This window comes from Hemicordylus capensis, chromosome 3 (assembly GCF_027244095.1).
Source record: "Hemicordylus capensis ecotype Gifberg chromosome 3, rHemCap1.1.pri, whole genome shotgun sequence".
Lineage (NCBI taxonomy): Eukaryota > Metazoa > Chordata > Lepidosauria > Squamata > Cordylidae > Hemicordylus > Hemicordylus capensis.
In genome coordinates, this window is record NC_069659.1 from 123,401,216 (window position 1) to 123,421,707 (window position 20,492).

At 40.9% G+C, this 20,492-nt stretch overlaps 1 long non-coding RNA gene across 2 annotated transcripts in view; it reads left to right on the forward strand.

Annotated features, from left to right (window-relative positions):
* Positions 1–19,337, forward strand: part of LOC128349856 (uncharacterized) — a 34,245-nt gene extending 14,908 nt beyond the window's left edge. For both annotated transcript variants that reach the window (XR_008319038.1, XR_008319039.1), the window contains exon 4: positions 18,342–19,337. This is a non-coding gene — a long non-coding RNA (uncharacterized LOC128349856). The remainder of the gene's footprint in view (positions 1–18,341) is intronic.
* Positions 19,338–20,492: the final 1,155 nt, after the last annotated feature.

The window sequence follows — 20,492 nt, forward strand, 5'->3', positions numbered from 1 at the left end:
CGTCTCTTGAGTAGCCACCAGACAAGCAAATGCAGACGGACCTCTCCTGATGATCTCAATGGGTGGCGGGATTTATTATGAAGAAGCCGTTTTCTTAAAAACCCAGGGCCCAAGCTGTTTAGAGCTTTATAGGTTATGACCAACACCTTGTATTTTGCCCGGAAACATATTGGCAGCCAGTGTAACTCCTTCAATACAGGAGTAATATGGTCTCTCCTAGATGACCCAGAGATGAGCCTGGCTGCCACATTCTGGACCAACTGTAGTTTCTGGACTACGTACAAGGGCAGCCCCACATAGAGTGCATTGCAGTAATCCAGTCTGGAGGTTACCAGCAGATGTACCACTGATTTGAGGTCGTCTAACTCAAGAAACGGATGCAGCTGGCGTATCAGCCGAAGCTGATAGAAGGCACCTCTAGCCACTGTCTCAACCTGGGACACCAAGGAGAGACTTGGATCCAGAAGCACCCCCAGACTGCTAAACAACATTGGAGACAATACGAAGCCCTGAGGGACACCATACAAAAGTTCAGATTTTGAAGAACAGCAGTCTCCAAGGGACACCATCTGGAACCTGCCTGAGAGGTAGGAGCGGAACCATTGCAAAGCTGTGCCTCCCACCCCCAACCCCCTCAGACACTCCAGAAGGATACTATGGTCGATAGTATCGAAAGCCACCGAGAGGTCCAAAAGGACCAACAGAGTCACACTTCCTCTGTCAATTGCCAGTTGGAGATCATCCATCAGGCCGACCAAGGCAGTCTCCACCCCATAGCCAGCCTGGAAGCCAGTTTGAAATGGGTCTAGATAATCCGTTTCCTCCAAGACTGTCTGGAGCTGGGAGGCCACCACCCTCTCAAATGCTGAACATATACTGAGAGAAGCTGGATTGGAAGAAGATGAGCATGGTTTTAAAGTTGGAGGAAGAAATATCAATACACAGCGCTATGCTGATGACAACATTCTGATAGCTGAGAATGCAGATGATCTGCAAGCTCTAGTAATGAAAGTCAAGGAGCACAGTGAAAAAATGAGACTACAACTAAATGTAAAGAAGACTAAACTAATGACAACGGGTACAGCAATCAGCCTCAGAATTGATGGAGACATTTAAGTGGTTGATAGCTTCAGAATTTTCACTCAAGGCACAAATGACCAGGCTTAAACTATCATACTTTGGACACATTATGTGAAGACCCAACTGCCTTGAGAAGTCCATAATGCTTAGAAAAGTTGAAGGAAGGAGAAAAAGAGGTCTACCAGCAGCAAGGTGGATGGATTTGATTAGGACAGAAATAAATGCACCACTGAGTGAACTTAAAGTCCAAGTTGAAGACAGAACATCCTGGAGAGAATCTATCTATGTGGTCAGAGTCGACACCAATTTGACAGCACTTAATCAATCAATCAATTTACATTAGCAGCTCATGGCACTTCCAGATTCACAGCCAAGCAGCATTGTGGGAACCAACACACTCACATGGAGGCTGTGTGCACAAAATGGGTTGTGGCAGTGCAAAATGCCTGCTGTGAAAATTGTTCAAATCATGGTATCCATGTGTCCATTATGGGTTTGCAGACATCCTTAGGAAGCCTGGAATCCATGATGAAAGTAGCTGATTTGCTCCAGTTCCATTTATTCTGAAAATAAACATATCAGAAACATGAAAAGGATAAATCGGTACAAAGTAGGGTCCAGTTTTAGGACCTTTTTTTTTGCACCCATTCATTTTCATTGTTAAAAATGTAAAACTATTCCTTACTTTCATTGTTGTTCCACTACTGCCTGTGTAAGCCATGGAAAGAGCATCAAAGCACAGCTTCCTCCTAGTGAGCACCATATTTTTAAACTGAGAGTCACATTGAGATATGCAGTGTCATCTCAAGGGAGTATAGGTTAAAAAAATGGCCATTGCTATGAAAAAAGGGCATTACACTGTCTCTTGCCAGCATGACTAAGATTAAAATAATGGTACAAGCACCCTTGTGCTTTGGAGTTCTTGCAACTGCTAACACGGATGGCAGAAAAGATGCAGTTTTTAAATGGGTTTTTTAAATGGGCTCAAATGGGGTTTTTGACCCTACACATTATTCAAGAATTGGCCCATTTGTTGGATGAGTTTCATGATGAACCAAGTGGAGTTCCAAGAATGAATGGGGTCCCCAAAGAGGAAATATTTTCCATGCACATGCCTAGTGCCTATCTCCAAGGTAGGCGCTGGTTCTCAAAAGCAAGTTTTCTCTGGAAGTGCTGCCTGGCATTGGCTCCATCACACTTCCCACATACACATATGGCAGTCACCACAGGTGCAAACTGGGGCAGTGTATTCTGATTTTTGTTTGGCATTGCCTTGAAAAGAGTCTATCAAACCTATGGATAGTTCTTTAAGTTCCATGATTCTGGATGCTCTTTAAAACTGTTAGAACGATAGCCCATCAAACTCATTACTAAATTAAAATATCACTCATCAGGGTAATGGTTTGCAGAGTAGCACCTATATGCCATTATTAGTTTGTCCACAGAAGCAATCTTGTAAAATATAGCAAGGAAAATCATTTACTATTTGCTCTGTTCTGTTCCTGGAATATAAGTTTAAATATCTGTAATTTGTACTTGGTGGCAATATTTATTTTCTCTTGTTTAATCCCCCATTTTTACATTGCTTTTCTTTTTCATTTTGTTTCTGCATCTAATTAACATTTCACATCTCTTAATTTCTTTTCTGGATTTGAGTAATTTAGTCCTGTTAACACTTCAAAAAAAAAAGGGAGTACAAACTGTGAGCAGATTGCCTAATTGCATAAGTAGTTAATTTGCGATTACAGGGAAACTCATACATAGTGAACGCTCTTTAACCTTTTAAAATTCCATCTGAAGATCTTCGAAGATTAACACACAAAAGTATTGGAAATCTTTTAATACCAATTGTTTGCTGGACTGTTATGAGATGCATTAAAATAAAAAAAGGTAACTCATATCTTTATGTACTTTATTTGGAGTTTTGGGTACTGCTAATATCCCACAGCTCCCTTAAGGCTGTGTCTTTTCATCTTATTCACTCAGAAATCGTCGCTATCTATATCAACATCTTAGTTTGACAAAAAGAGCAACTCTGCATGGCCATTCAAGGCAATTCCTAAGCATGGCAGTCTCCATTTTGTACCTCCTGGGGAGAACCTTGTCAGATGTTTAATCTAATCACTATAACAAATTACAGGTTGCATTTTCTCTTGTTCTGGTTGCTTTCCTCTTAATCACAGTTTGATTGTAATTTTACAACTGCATTGTGATAAAAGGCATGTGCCTCTTTGAAAGTGGGAGGTGTCGTTTATTAATAAGATGAGCAGATGTCTAGAAGGATAGGGCTCTTCTGCTTTCCACTGTTACATAGAAGAGGAATGTCAACAGGTGCACCTTTGTTTTATCCCTGCACTGCAAACTCCACTTGCCAAAATTGCACTTCTGCACAACTATTAAAAGAACAGAAACTACACACACACACACACACACACACACACACCTCATCAACCATCAACTGACAATTGTATCTTTTGATAGTTGTACAGAAGAGAAAACCACAGCAGATGCTGCTTTTCTTAGTGCTATGTGACAAGCTGCCACTGACCAAATTTGCTCCCCAATAGAACTAGTAAAGCTATAGGAGCTCTGCTTTCTTTTTTCATATGATGAACCTACAACTCAAACGAGGACTGTACTCCTTTCTTCAATGATCATAAAGTAAATTGATCATAGGGACATAGGAAGCTACCATATACGGTGTCAGAGCATTGGTCCATCGAGCTCAGTATTGTATATACAGACAGGCAGTGGCTTCTCCAAGGTTGCAGGCAAGCATCTCTCTCAGCCCTATCTTGGAGATGCCAGAGAGGGAACCTGGAATGTTCTCTTCCCAGAGCAGCCCCATCCCATTAAGGGAATGTCTTACAGTTCTCACCAGGGGCAGATTAACTGTCTTGCTGTCCTTAGGCAACCCCCCCCCCTTTTTTTAAAAGGATTTTTCCCTGGCAGCAAAAAAGGACTTTTCCCCTGCAGCAATAGCTGCAGGGAGTGGGGAAGAAAAGTTCACACCCTTTTGCTTTAACAAAAAAGCCACAGCGGTGGCAGTAGCTGCAGGGAGGGGGGTGACCAGGCAAGGGGAAAGTTTTCCCTTTTGCCCCCTAAAAGATCGCTGCGGTGGTGGTGGCTGGCTGCAGACAGGGTGTGGGGGGCGAGAAGGGAAATTTTTTTTTTTAAAGAAAGTAAAGGGGACTTTCCTCTCATCCCTGATGCCATTGCCACCCCAGAGACAGAGAGGTGGAGCAAAATTTGAGGAGCCGCTCCTCAAATCTTGCTACCAAAGGCAAATGCCTCCTTTGCCTCAGTGTTAATCCACACCTGGTGCTCAAGCATGTAGTCTCCCATTCATATGCAAACAGGGCAAGTCATATGCAAACATTCATATGCAATCAGGGACAAGTCATGCTTGCTACCACAAGACCAGATCTCCTTCTAGATCTTTGCCTAAATACAAATCATGAAGCCAGGGAAAGTTGGAACTTAGTTTATTCTTTTTCCCTCCTTGATTCAGGCTGAGGGCCAAAAAACCTTGCCTTCCATTGCTTGGTCTGAATGAAGGTGGGAGAAATGTTCTGTGAACGAGTGACTGAACCTTTCAGATTCCTCTCTGACCAGTTACTATAGTAGGGGGCATTTTGGGGAAGCATTGTGCCTTGTAGAACTGTATCAGGCAGAAATTCATCATCTTTCCCAAGTGACTCGGGGAATTTCACCGACTGAATTTCTGTCTGTATTCATCTCTTCCCAGCTCAACATCAAGCTGAAAGACCAAGGCAAAGTGTGGGTTCATGCAGCCTAATTTGTAAAGCCAACACAACATATGAGAATGCACAAAGTCTTTAGTGCACATACAGCAAAGAAGTTAAGGTGACTCTCTTAACCTTCATTTTCTATGATTTTCAGAGCACAAGGAACAATTGTAAGCATTTTAACTCTCATCTTAAACTGAACCTTTTTTTGATATTTAATATATTCTAGTTCAAGATTTCACCATGAAGTCTTTTTTGTTGAAGTGTGGTGACTTTCGGGTCAGCAGCACAGTGTGCTCAGAGACTGAAATGTTCTCCTACAGATTTCAAAAGACTGCCATTTTTTAATGTCAGATTTTGTCCATATATTCTTCTGTATTGAGACTGACTTATTTGACCTATGACATCAGAAACCCCTGCTAACTGAGCAAAGAGGCACCTTTTAACAAGTGTTTATTTTCTTATATTTAGCAGGGGCAGAGCAACTGGCCTTTTCAGCCCCAGTGCAGTATCTCTCCAGTGGCTGTTGCTAGTATCTGTTTTAAGTTTCTTTTTAGATTGTGAGCCCTTTGGGGACAGGGGACCATCTTATTTATGTACAAGTGAATTTTAGCCCGTTGAAAAACGGGCGCTAGTAATGCCTTCGGCCCCCACCCGGCGTCCTTTCCGCTCAAAGCACCAGTTTGAGAAGAGCCTTTGTAGAGAGAGGAGCTCTGCTAGCGAGCTCCTCTCTCCTGTAGAAATGGTGGGATCGGGCAGCTGGGAGGGCGGTTTGGCGGTGGTGTCTGCCGCGGCATTTTTAGGGCCAATTTGGCCCTTAGTAATATGGGGGGGGACGGGCATGGTGGGATTGGGCTAGGGCCCCAAGGTTTCCCCCCCGCCCGGCTTTACCGGCAGCGCCAGGCCTCCCTGCCGCCTCTTCCCCCGGCACCTCTCTCCTTTGTTTGCGGCGGCCGCTTCTGGGCCGCCATTTCCCATGCCGTTTTTTTTTTCGCGGCGGCCGCTTCTGGCCCCGCCGCCGCCTCACCCGCACTCCCACTGCCAGTTGCCCTGCCGCGGCCACCGCCACCTCTGGCCGTGGCCGCGGCTCCACCGCTGCCGCCTCGCCCGCACTCTCCTCCCGGCGTGGGCGGCAGCCACTTCTCCTTCTCCCAGCCCCAACATGGCCGCCGGGTGCTGGCGTTCGCGGCTGCCTTGCTCTGTTCTGGGCATGCGCTTTGCGCATGCCCAGAACAGGCAGGCACGAACGCACGCTTGGTGTCCGTCCATGGATGGACACCAAGCATTTTATTAGAGAGGATTATTTAATTTTATATGTAAACCACTTCAAGAATTTTGGTTGAAGAGCAGTATATAGTAGTAGTAGTAGTAGTAGTAGTAGTAGAAGAAGAAGAAGAAGAAGAAGAAGAAGAAGAAGAAGAAGAAGAAGAAGAAGAAGAAGAAGAGGCTTTGTTAGCAAAGGACATTGTATGTGCTTGTGTGTTGCTAACTATTTATCTATATGAATATGTATATGTAAAATGTTGGATGATGAACAGGTGAATGAGTCCCCAAGGTATGATTGATACTATTAAATCAAGAAACTCACTAGCAACAATGAACCATCTAAAAGAGACACACACTGAGAAGTGAGGACCAGCAGTAAGATCAGATTTCAGTTCTGTTCCCATCCCGATATGCAGTCAGTCAACACTGTTATAGGACCAATACTGGCTGCAGACCACAATGAAAGAAAAGTAAAGCTATAGGACTAATAACATGTCATAACATTAACTTGCTCATCCACCAACATGATGCTATCACCTGCCAATAATACCCTTCTGTGGTCTACATAGGACAAATGACAGTTTCTAGGAACAGTTAGAACCACCAATTTCCCTTCTGCAAAGTTTTGGCAGGAAGCAGAACAAAATCAGTTTGCTCCATCAAATCTGCAGACTGTATTGTGGCTACAATATATTCCATATGGGCTCTTATGCAAAGCAGGTGTTATTTTAAGTGTCCTCCCACCTTATTGGAAATATGAGAACAGCAGCATACATCAGCTTTCTTCTAATAACTCAGCAATTTATTGCTTAATTCACTGGAGCATGAAATGTCCAGAAACTTACTTCTTAGATTAGAGGAGAAGAAGAAAACAAGCACATCTTTGAGAACTCCCTTTAGTTTCTAGTCCATCTGGGCTTTGGACTGTTCAAGACTTTAGGACAAGTCACTGGAGAATGGCCCAATGAACCCTCATGCTTTCAATATCTACAAATTAGTACTATAGTGAAGAAAGAAATACAGAGACAAGTTGGCAAACTTAAAGACTTAACAGAATTTAGTATTAATTACTAAAAATACCAATCATTTACTGGGATTGATATATGTTGATATTGAAATATGATTCAGAAACAGAACAGGTAAGACTGAATGATCAAGTGGATGCAAAATTTAAACAGAACAATTGATATGCAACAATGGGAATACTAATGGAAGGTGAACATTAAATTTACAGCAAATAGCATTTTAAGGGGAAATTGGTACAAAATGTATCTTAGATGGTATATGACTCCCACAATGATTGCAAAGATGAATAGTAATGAATAGGAGATTGTTGGATGTGTAAGAGCCATGTGGGGACATTTTATCATGTGTGCAGACATTTTATCATATCATTATTTATCAACAATGTGTAAAGTGATGCCCATTGGGCCGAAAAACCCCAACTTCAAGTATACGCTGATGGGATCTGAGGTGTTGGTGACTGACCAGGAAAGGGATCTTGGGGTCGTGGTGGAAAGCTCGTTGAAAGTGTTGACTCAATGTGCAGCACCTGTGAAAAAGGCCAATTGCATGCTAGGGATCATTACGAAGGGGATTGAAAATAAAACGGCTAATATTATAATACCCTTATACAAAACTATGGTGTGACGACACTTGGAGTACTGCATACAATTCTGGTCACAACATCTAAAAAAGGACATTGTAGAACTGGAAAAGGTGCAGAAGAGGGCAACCAAGATGATCAGGGGCCTAGAGCACCTTTCTTATGAGACAAGGCTACAACACCTGGGGCTTTTTAGTTTAGAAAAAAAGACGACTGCAGGGAGACATGATAGAGGTCTATAAAATCATGCATAGTGTGGAGAAAGTAGATAGAGAGAAACTCTTCTCCCTCTCTCATAACACTAGAACCAGTGGTCATCCCATGAAATTGATTGCCAGGAAATCTAGGACCAAAAAACGGAAGTACTTTTTCACACAATGCATAATTCACTTGTGGAATTCTCTGCTACAAGATGTAGTGACAGCCAACAACCTGGATGGCTTTAAGAAGGGTTTGGATAACTTCATGGAGGAGAGGTCTATCAACGGCTACTAGTTGGAGGGCTATAGGCCACCTCCAGCCTCAAAGGCAGGATGCCTCTGAGTACCAGTTGCAGGGAAGCAACAGCAGGAGAGAGGGCATGCCCTCAACTCCTATCTGTGGCTACCAGCTGCATCTGGTGGGCCACTGTGTGAAACAGAATGCTGGACTAGATGGGCCTTGGGCCTGATCCAGCAGGGCTATTCTTATGTTATTATGTTTTTATGTGGTGGACTCGTAGCAAAGCACAATAATTCTGGGAAAAAAATAACTGTAAGATGCAAGAAAATTTAAACATAAATTTCCCTTACTCTCCAGAGGGTTTTTTTTTTTTTTTTGGTTAAATATGAGTAAATCCTATATTCCTACTAAGTATTCGGAGCTGTCTTTGTATATGATTACTGCAGCCAGGATCTTATATGCTCCTAAATGGAAACAACAAATAATCCTGACGGTAGATGAGTGGTTATTAAAATTATGGGAATATGCCTCTATGGCTAAGGTTACTGCTTATTTACGGAATATTTCAGATGAAACATTTATTTCTATTTGGGAGCCTTTCATAATTTACAATTTAGCATGGGGTCAACACCCTCATCCAAGATTTGATTTTTCTTTCTAGAATACACTGTTAATTAAAGTGGTATTTCTGGGTTTTGGTTTTGGTTTATGTTTGTTTGTTTTTACAATTCTTGGCAAAGGCAGTTTCATCGTATGGGTGTGTGTGTGTTTTGGAAGGTGGAGAACAGAGGGCTGCTGACCCTCCCGATTGATGTATGTAATTATGAGATGTTTAAGAACTCCTAATTGTAAAGTTACTTTTATCTTTTTTCTTTCTTTCTTTTTATGTTTCTTTTCTATTCCTGTTACCTTGTTGAAAAACAATAAAAAGATAATAATTTAAAAAAGACTTTAGGGCAGCGATTCCCCAGAGGGTAGGAGATCTGATCTTGTGGTAGCAAGCATTACTTGTCCCTTTGCTAAACAGGGTCTACCCTGGTTTGCATTTGGATTGGAGACTGCAAGTGTGAGCACTGTAAGATATTCCCCTTAAGGGATGGGGCCACTATGGGAAGAACATCTGCATGCAGAAAGTTCCAAGTTCCCTCCATCTCCAAGATAGGCTGAGAGAGATTCCTATCTGCAACCTTGGAGATGCCACTGCCAGTCTATGATTCAGTATATGGCAGCTTCCTATGTTCCTATGTACTAGTATCCTAGTGAAGGGCTTTGAGGTGATGCTCGGAGTCCTCCTAACACCTGACTCCCCATGCTGCAGCTGTGCCATTTGTTCCCCATTTGAGCACTGCCAACTTGAAGCTAACATATCCTCAGCAGTGCAGAAGGAGAGGGAGGAGGGGGAAGATCCTACTCCTCTGCTCCTCATTGGCTGGCTACATGCTGAAGCTCAGCATATGCTGCCCTCAGCCTGGCTGACAGGCTTCAGATAATTAGCTCTCAGTACTCCCACTGAAATTAATGGGACAAATAAACATGTCCCATTAATCTCAGTAAGACTGTTTATGAGTAACTAAGTATGGATGTGAGCCAGTGACTGTTGTAGGCGGTGTCCTTAACAGTAGAACTTAAATATGCATTTTAATTAGGGATGTGCAAACCAATTCAAATTCAAATTGATTCAGCTTGAATCTGGGTGATTCAAGTGATTCAGATTTGCATTGAATCACCTCTTTAAAAGTCAATTCAATTCAAATTCAAATTTTTGAAATTCTATTCAAATTTGTTTCAAGAGCCATTTGGCACCTTTAAAAAATGATTCAGGACCCCTTATTGGTTTAAAAAAAGTCAAAAAACAGGGTCAAATTGATTCAAATTTGAATCAAATTTTCAGACCAGATTTGCATTTGATTCAAATTTGAAATGAATATTTGGGATTTGATTCAAAATGAATTCAAAATGAATCAAATTTCATTTTGTGCACAATTCTACTCAGGTTTTAATGTATATGTGTATACAGATTTAAATGTTACAGTTGTGAGACAAGCTGCTCCAGTCACTGACTGGTTAATATCCAGATTAAGTTACTCATAAGCAGTCTAATTGAAATTAATTTTATTATTTTCAGTGGGAGCATTCATGAGTAGTTTAGTAAGGATTTAAGCCAGTGACTGGAGTAACCTGGCTCATAACTGTAACATTTAAGGTTTCTTACCACACACGCACAAAGCAGGAAGAAGGCGGCAAAAAGCACTCTCCTTACTGTACCAGAAGCACTCCCCTCTTTTTTCTTGGTCTGCAGCCTTCTAGAAAGGTGGGGATCTTGGTCCCAATCTTGGAGGATGCTCTCCTGCTGACCTATGGCTTTTCTTTTGAACAGATCCCTCTTTTCTTATTTTGTATATTTTTGATCCTTGCATTGCTATATCACAGTCCTTTTGCACCCCTTGCATTTCATGGTCTTTTAGCTGAACTGTTTACAATGTTTTTAATCTGCCTGCAATTGTGTATGTCTGTGATAAGTTTATGTTCCATTCTGTGGGTAATATGTGTGCATATTTGTGTGTGATGTAATATACTGCCAAGGACATGACGATTCAAGGCAAGATGGATGTGAGCAGAATTGTGTTGATCAGCTCCTCAGTAAAGCAATAAACACATACAAATTGAAGCTTGCCCACTGCTAAAACATTGCTTAATGCTCTAGGTGCATCAGTTCCAGCAGGATTCCCCAAATTGCTTCTAAATGCTAATTTCCCAAGAGGGAGTAATTTACAATGTTTGTTTAATTGCCTCATTGGCCTTTATTATAAAATAAACTTTACTAGCCCCAGTAGTTTTCTTGATCTTGTTCATCCTTTGTTCTCTAAAATATTGACTATATTAACCTTTTGAACAGCTTCTTATTTTTGTGTTATTTCTCTCACTGAGTCCATAGTTCTACACCAAGGGTGGCTCTGCTGATGAAGTGGACTTCACTCCATAAAAACTTTTCAACAATGCATATGCTTATGTTACAATAAAACTGTTAGTCTTTAAGGTGCCACAGGTTTCTTGGTTTGTTTTTTCCTTGATCAAACTAATACAGCTATCCCTCTGGAATGAGTGGCCCAACTGTAGCTCAGAAGGCAAGAGTATCCTGCATAAGGTTGTCCTAGTTTTATCAAAATGGTTTTTGTGTTCCTTGAATTCTCAGATCACAAGCAGAGACCCTTCAGGGGATGAAATTCAATTTTAGGCAACTCTTGTCCAAGGTGTTATCAACTTTGCATGTTGCATGCAGATAATTTTCATCAGGATATCTGGTGCCTGGTAATAGGCAGTTGACATCCACTACTCAGTTTGTCAAAGAATCTGCATTTATATTTTCTGTAGAAATTTCGCTAGACCTAGCAAAATTTGTTTTTGTCAAATTTTCTTAGGTATTTTGCATCAGCTGGGTCTCCCATATTTGGAGAAAGTGTAAAGGACTTTTTCTTCCTTTGGTTCTGTATAGTGGCTTCTCTCAGGTTTCACAGAGGCAGAACCTAATGTTTTGTCTTCACATCATGCTGGCATAGAAATAAGGTTCAGTTTAATGAGAGATAAATGTATTGATCATGCTAGTGGATTTTACTTGAAGTGAAATTCAAGATGAATTTGGACATCTCTGCTTTGTTCATGGGAGAAATGTTATGGGGACGATAAAATATTGATGTCAAAATGTTCATTTTTTTTCTTTGCACATTTCTCCATTTTCACTGTATTTCATGTACAACAAAATTTGAGGGAAATTTGGAAAGCCCTTCTCAGGCAAAATATCTGCAAGAATTTTGAGGGAAGTAGTTAAAAGGTTTCTGAGGAAACTAATATGTCTTGCGGAGTTGACTCGTTGCTCGTAAAAAAACCTGTTGAGGAAAAAAGAAGACTAAAACCAGACACACTAATAAACAACACACTAAGCACTGCAACAGATTGTTTTCAGCATGTCTCCAGAATAATGAAGTCCTTAATTTGAATCCTTAAATCAAGTATTTAATTCAAGTCCTTAATTCTTCAGTTTTCCTTCGCAACATTGAAAATATGAGGACCATTCAGAAACCCAACTGATGCAATATTTCAGCCTTTTCAGGGAAGAGAACTTCTGAAGTTCCAAGGTGAAATTCAGGGTGAAGACAGATAAAACATTTTTAGAGCAATGGGCCTAATTTAGCAGCATCTTCACTGCATTCAGTGCAAATGTACTTGTACATTTCCAGAGTCGAGCTCTTATAAAACTGGTTTTGCAAAGCTGAAGCAGAAACTGACTGTGCAGAGTGCTGATGAGCTGGTGATGTCTCCAGATGTCTCCAAGACTCCCTTTTAATTCCTGAAGCACTTTTGCACTTTTTAAAAACCTACACGTGTAGCCCATATGATTTTAGTAAATCCCTCCCTGCTCTAAATAATTAATAGCAACTGTAGGGGGGAATTGGTGCAAAGGGTTATAGTCCTAGTCAAAATGGCCCCCCACTGATGCAACAGTTAAAAATAACCCAGGCATAATTCTGCAACCTAATCCTAATGGGACAGGGGTGTGCTAGTTCCATAATTATACTCCCCATTATTTTTCTATCCCAAAACGCAGCTGTGAGAGGCCATTTGAATCCTACTGTACTAGGTATTAAAGATGTTAACAATGAAGTCTAAACCTGTCAAGAAATCCAAATAATCACAGTACACTTCAACCCTATGTACATACGAACATAGGAAGCTGCCATATACTGAGTCAGACTATTGGTCCATCTTGCTCAGTACTGTCTGCACAGACTGGCAGCGGCTTCTGCAAGGTTACTGGCAGGAGTCTCTCTCAGCCCTATCTATCTTGTAGCTGCCAGGGAGGGAATTTAGAACTTTCTGCCTGCAAGCACGCAGATGGTCTTCCCAGAGTGGCCCCATTCCTTCTCATTAGATATGCATAGGAACAAGTTGTTAAGAATCTAAACATTACAGGCCGATATGGAAGGAAACGCTGGTGTAGTGGGAGAGCAGCCTAACCAAACTTCCAAACTAATTGCACCAGTGCAGCAGAGAAGCAGCAATTTTTGTTATCCCCTCTCTTCCAGGAAGTTTCTCTTGCCACTGAAAATACCGTATTTTATGGACTATAAGACGCATTTTTTCACTCGAAAAATAGCCACCAAAATTCAGGTGCGTCTTTTACTCGCAAGCCTGCCCGAGGGGGGGGGGATCCCCCAGCAAACAATGCTAAACGATGCTATTAACTCTGTGCAGCCTGGGGACTGCCGCTCCAGCTCACCCTCCGCCGCTAGGCCTGTGGACTCCCCGATCGTGCAATTACATCACCACCAGCAACACCATTGTTTTCATCTTTCTGTTTTACTTTCTGCAAGCATATTCAGCTGAAGAAAGTGTAAAGAATTAAGAAAGCCGAAGTGGTAGCCGCTCCCTCCTCTGGTATGTGCATACTGATGAGAAGCGGAGCGCTGGAAAACGAAAGAGGGTGGTGTTTTTTTTTTTAAAATAGAGTCAGAAGCAGGTTGAAGAGAAAACAAGGAGTGGAGTACCAACAATTGAAAGAGGACTTATCTGAGGTGAGGAGAACAAACTGAAGCAAGGCTGAAAGTCCTTTCCTGGAGCTAGCAGGAGTGAAGAAAGTGAAAAGAATTAAGAAAGCAGAGCTCCCTCATCTGGTATGTGCATACTGGTGAGGAGCGGAGAGCTGGGAAACGAAAGAGGTGTTGTTGTTTTTTAATAGAGTCAGAAGCAGGTTGAAGAGAAAACAAGGAGTGGAGTAGCAGCAATTGAAAGAGGACTTATCTGAGGCAAGAAGAAAGGAGAACAAACTGAAGCAAGGCTGAGAGTCCTTTCCTGGCACTACCGGTAGCAGGACTTTTCGGTACAGTTGATAACAGTTTAATATGTTAAAACCCTGAAAAACTGGATTAAAATTAAGGTGCGTCCTATAGTCTGTAGCGTCTTATAGTCCGTAAAATACGGTATGTTCCCAAGGGTGGCAGAGAGGGCCTCCATGGGGAAGGAGAGGATGTTGCTCTGAGTAGGAATGTGCAGACCAGCTCAATCTCGAGTCGGTTTGAGCTTGAACCGGTTCAGTTTGTGGGCCTGACCTCAAACTGAACTGGGCCCAGTTCAGCTTGAGATCAAGCTGGACACCCTGGGTTAGTTCAGGGCCAGTTAAGGGCTGCTGGGTACCATTAAACTTTGTAAGAAAAAAGCTTGATTTACTGCTGCAGAGGGCTTCAGTGTCCTTGAGTGTACTGCTGCATCCGGGGGTGGGGGGGAGGTCTCCAGTAGCTCCTCCCTCCCGGCCTGCCCTCGAGTCACCATTAGTCATTTTGGCCCATTTTGGGGCCATTTTGGTACTTGGCACACCTGAACTGGGTCCAAACTGGTTTGGGGGCTAGAAGGATGGATGACTGAATTGGTATAAAGCAGCTTCATATATTCTTAAAGGTAAAATGTGCTGTCAAGTTGATTTCAACTCCTGGTTTTCTTCGGTAGAATACAGGAGGGGTTTACCATTGCCTCCTCCCACGCAGTATGAGATCATGCCTTTCAGCATCTTCCTATATCACTGGTTCCCCATATAGTACCAGTGGGGATTCAAACCAGCAACCTTCTGGTTGTTAGTCAAGTATTTCTCTGCTATACCACTTAAGCTGATGCCACCAAAAATACCATATATTCAAATTGGTTAAAAAATAATAATTGACCAGGCAAATAAAAAAGCCAATGAATAGAATTGAATATCTTGAGGGAAAAGAACTCAGGTATTATTCTCAGCATTAAAGTGCAATGTATAAACTTTGGGGAATGGAAATCTATATCCTCAACTGTATCAATAATATCCTTCCTTTTTTTTATAGAAGGAGGAGGAGAACAAAATGTTTAAAAAGACATATAAAATTGATTTTTCTCCCAGTCAGATCACTGTGGTTGAGGATAGGAACTAAAGGCAGCAATTACTATTCTGCAGTTAAAATATGATAGTAGGCTAGCAAATTCATCCTAAATAGAGATAAGAAGTTACTGTACACGTCATGAAACTGTCCTTTGCTGGCCAATGTTGGAGTGCCTATGTTTTCATGATTTGTAAAAAGCAGAATGTACTACCATTTTCACTTTCCCCCCTTATATGGGCCCTTTGTGTTTAATAGTGTGTGGCAAACAGGAATTCAACAGGTGCAGCTTTCTATGGACAAGCAATGATGGGGGAAGTCACCATACATTGAATGTCTGCTGTTAGTGCTGCTGTGAAAATCCTCACACCTGATAGTACATGCAGGTCAGGTTGTAACTGTAGAGGGTATTTACTTTCTCATAGATGAGTGAATTTGGCCATTTTTATTTTGGAGAAACTAAAACCTCCATTCTACCACCTGATTTCACTAATGCTCAGTTGAAAGGTGGTGGTTCTGAGATGGTGCTCTACGTCAAGTGATGAGATCCATGATGCCTGCACTTCCAATTCCTGCTACAGTGCAATAGCTGATTGATTGATGGATGGATTAAGTGCTGTCAAATAGGAGTTTTAACAACCATGTGGCTAGATTCTCCCCAGGATGATCTGTCTTCAACTTGGCCTTTAAGGTCTCTCAGTGGTGCATTCATTGCTGTCATAATCGAGTCTATCCACTTTGCTGCTGGTCATCCTCTTCTTCTCTTTCCGTCAACTTTTCCCAGCATTACAGACTTCTCAAGGGGGCTGGGTATTCACATAATGTGTGCAAAGTATGATAGTTTGAGCCTTGTCATTTGTGCTTTGAGTGAAAAATTCTGGATTGATTTGTTCTATAATCCATTTGTTTGTTTTCCTGGCTGTCCATGGTATCCACAAAAGTCTTCTCCAGCACCAAAGTTCAAAAGTGTCAGTGCTTTCTCTGTCTTGCTTCTTCAAAGTCCAGCTTTCACATCCATAGAGTGTCATGGGGAAAACCATTGTCCAAACTATTCTAATCTTTGTAGGTGTAGACATGTGACGGCATCTAAATATCCTTAACAAAGCCTTCATTGCGACCCTACCAAGTGCTAGTCTGAGGCGCATTTCTTGACTGCTGGATCCTTTACTGTTGATGGTCGATCCTAAAAGACAGAAACTATCCACCACTTCAAGGTCTTCATTGTCAATTTTGAGGCTGTTTGCTGTACCTGTTGTCATTAGTTTAGTCTTCTTTACATTTAGTTGTACTCTCATTTTTTCACTGTGCTCCTTGACCTTCATTACTAGAGCTTGCAGATCATCCGCATTCTCAGCTATCAGAATGTTGTCATCAGCATAGCGCTGTGTATTGATGTTTCTTCCTCCAACTTTAAAACCATGCGATCTTCTTCCAATCTAGATTCTCTCAGTATACGTTCAACATATAAATTGAATAAAGAAGGAGAAATTATACAGTCTTCTCTTACTCCTTTGCCGATCTGGAACCAGTCTGTTTTACCATGTTCCGTAGTCTGTGGCTTCCTGTCCTGTGTATAGGTTTCTCATGAGAACAATGAGATGTTCTGGAATGCCCATTTTCCTAAGAATATTCCACAACTTGGCATGTTTGATGCAATTGGAGGCTTTTCTGTAGTCAATAAAGCACATATTGACTTCTTTCATGTCAATAGCTGACACGACCCTAATTTCACAATAGCTGACACGACCCTAATTTCTTTTTTTCCCTTTTTGGCCACTATAACCTAAGCACATGAGCTAGGAAAGAGTGAGGGTCATTGAACTCCATGGGAATATCTACCAAGTGAACAGCAACATGTTGCCTAACCCTTTTGCTTTTATTGTGATCAAATGTCTCGAAAGCTTATGCTTTGATACATACATACAACACATTTAATAAATGAGTTACTCTTTGGTGTGTCCCAATATTTTGTTTTATTTTGTGCAACAGTAACACAGCTAACCCTATGAAAAGGCTGTGAGACTACAATAACCTGTGTACATCATGGCTGCATTTGCGCCTAACATTGAACTGGAGTTGGAGGGACCCACAGTTTCCTTGCCGTTATGTCTGAAGCCAACCAACTCTGGTCCTGTCCATAGCACAACCCAAGGTCACGCTGACGAGACTCCAATTTGAACCATTGGTTTGTAGTGAGGTTTCACTGCTGCAACCAAGGGTCCAGGGAGCTTCCTTTTCATCTGAAAGCAGCACTGGAGGCTGCATTCAGATGGGCTGGAGTTAGCTCCACCCTCCCTCCCTGTTTGGCTGTGCAGGCTGTCCTTCAAGCAAGAAAGAAGCCCACACAGCCAGGTCTCCCACCTCTCTCTGCAGTCTTATTAACTGCAGAGAGGATGCCCTCCTGAATGTCCGAATGTGAACAGGAAAGCAGGGAGAAGGTGTATATGGAACTGCAGGTCCATTGGACCTGTGATTCCACATTACATGTGAATGTGGCCTATGCCATTCTCAACATTCTAACAATTGGTTAAGAAACTGGGAACAGTCCACAGAACCATCTCACACTCCTTTCTCCTCCTGCTTTCTCTTCCTCTAATCTCAAATTCAAAATCCTTTTCCCTTCCACTTTTGACATAAACTATGGTGCAGCATTAAAACTGTCCTGCACCATCATTAGCACTAACTATTGTATAGAATTTTAGAGATGATATATCTGCACTGGACTAATAAGTCAATGCTGGATTTCCTGGTTGCATCAGGTTCCAATAGGTTTCTTCTTCATTTAAAAAAATTATTTAGCAAGTTTATGCTATTTAAATGAGCTACAGGGCAATTATAGTCATGAAGTTCAGCAGGTTTCCGTGCCTTGCAAAGGGCACAGCTCAGTTGTATAGCAGTAATTGACAAATTATGTTAAAGAGGGATTTCTTCAGCCAAATGTACTGGTGTTTTTGACAGAGTTCTCCCCGCCACGTACCCTTTTATTATTATCATTCATCCCATTTAATTTGCTTCTGGAATTAATTAATTTTATGTAAATGTTGATCTCTCAATCTTTTCCAATTTTATCCTCTTTAAAGATTACATGGAAAGATGCAAACATACTTTCAAACAAGCCTGTGAGTGAACTTTATGCAAAAAGGCTTATTTAAATATTAGTTGACAGGTTCCAAAGGACTGGCCTTTGAAATACTTAGGGTTACAGAAGGAGAAACTGGAAAATTAAGCAGCAGTTGGCTAAATGCAAATATATATTTTTCCTGTGTGTGGCTTTTTCAATAATTACTTTTATGACCTTTTCAGATGTGCTGTATAAAAGCAAGACCCACTTCTCTGTGCTACAACACCACCTTTTTCAAAATGTTGTCATAAAAATTTCACAGCGTCGCTCTTCCCATGAATGAATTGCTTGGACTGCTTCCTACTTCAACATGACTCATGTTTTCTAATAATGCACAAAGAAATAGACTGGATCATCCCCAAGGTTTATTTTGCTAGAGCTTCAGAGACTAATCTTAGCCAGAGCTCAGAAGGGATTGGCCTTGAAATGCATCACTAACCTCTAGAATATGGCAAGAAATAATAAACTGATTTGGAGAATGTGCAGAGTGCTGTTTATATACTATCAAATGCCAACATCTACTCCATATGTATCTGTGATAGCCTCTATTTGCAAGTAGCAACCAACATACATACCATATTGTACAGTTTCACATGCTAACTAGGCAAAGAGGCACCTTTTTAACATGGTGATTCTCTTTATTTACCAGGGGGAGAGTAACTGGCCCTATCCACCCCCAGCACAGTACCTCCAGTGACTATTGCTGGTGTCCATCTTATGTTTCTTTTTAAATTGTGAGCCCTTTGGGAGCCATCTTGTTTGTTTGTTTATTATTTCTCACTGTAAATCACTTTGGAAACTTTCATTAAAAAGCAGTATATAAATATTTGTTGTCTGTTTTTGTTGATTGGTAGATTATGAGCCTTCTGGGGACATGGACCCATCATTTATTTGTTTGTTTGTTTGTTATTTCTCTGTGTAAACCACTTTGGAAACATTTGTTGAAAAGCGGTATATAAATTTGTTGTTGTTGTTATTGTTGTTGTTGTATAACAATATGGTTATTCATATGCTGCAGTAAACACGAGACAGTAGTAACAGCTATCTGTATTGTACATTTCAGAAGGGTCCAGTCCCCATTTTGATTTGTAAAATGAACATATGTATTCATATGAAACCCCGTGTGTGCCTACAATGTAATTACCCATACCTATGAGGTTTGGGGTTCCAGGAGTATGAATTCTAGATAGGCTTTATCCCTGTTGTTTCTCATTTAGGAATAATAGCCAATGAGATATACAGTAATACTCAAAGTAATCCCATCAAAATTAAAATTGATGGGATTACTTTGAGTATTACTGTATATCTCATTGGCCATTATTCCTAAATGAGAAACAACAGGGATAAAGCCTTTCTGCTCTGTTCTGTTGTTTCATCTCCTTCTTCATGCCCATTTCATCTTCATATAAATTTGCTCTAGTTTCCGCCCTTATTCAGCCGTTATTATCTTCATTCTGCCATCAGTATTTGGCAGTAATTGGCAACAAATAATCCTATTTGTCTGCTATCTCTGTCTAAATGTGGCAAATGGATTTTTGGACTAGCAAAAAGAAACACAATCTCTTTGCCATTTATGAAGTTATGGAACACAGCTGAACAGAAAGTATATCCAATATTTTTAAAAATAACCTCTATTCGGTGTGTGTGGTCATTACTTGCTGTGTACTCCCACTGGCTAGAGTAAATGTTATGGTGCGGTTCAATGGGAAATGGGATAATCTTTGTGTTTCAGGAAAACCAGAAGTTCCAGGCAGGGAACTAAAGGTAAATCTTTGAAATGTAGCACATGTGCTATGCATGTAGGATATGTATGTATTTGTAAATATAGCTAGGGTCTAGGTTATATGATACATGTAAACAATTTTTAATCATTTTTTAAACATTGTGTTAAATTTTGCATTATTTTACCGTGTTAACATTTTCATTATGTGTTAATTTGTATTGGTTTATTGTAAACTGTCCAGAGATATACGTTTTGAGTGATATATATAAATGTGTTTAATAAATGTATCAATCAATGTGCATATCTGTAGCACTATGATCCTTAAAAAAAATCCTATTGGAGTTTGGAAGCAGATCATATTGGCAATTATTTCTATCCAGCAATGTTGCTAGGTCCCCAGCAATGGCCCTGAGCTTATGTTTCTTTCGATCTTGTCCACATAATTCATTTGCAGTGTTTAAACATGAGCCCGGTGACCCATGGATATGAAACAACATTACACTCAACACATGTCATGACAGGTTCAGCAATCAATATACTTGTGTACAGTACACATGATTGTCAGTCTGCGTGTGAGTAAAATGATTCACACTTTATGTTCAATATTCAC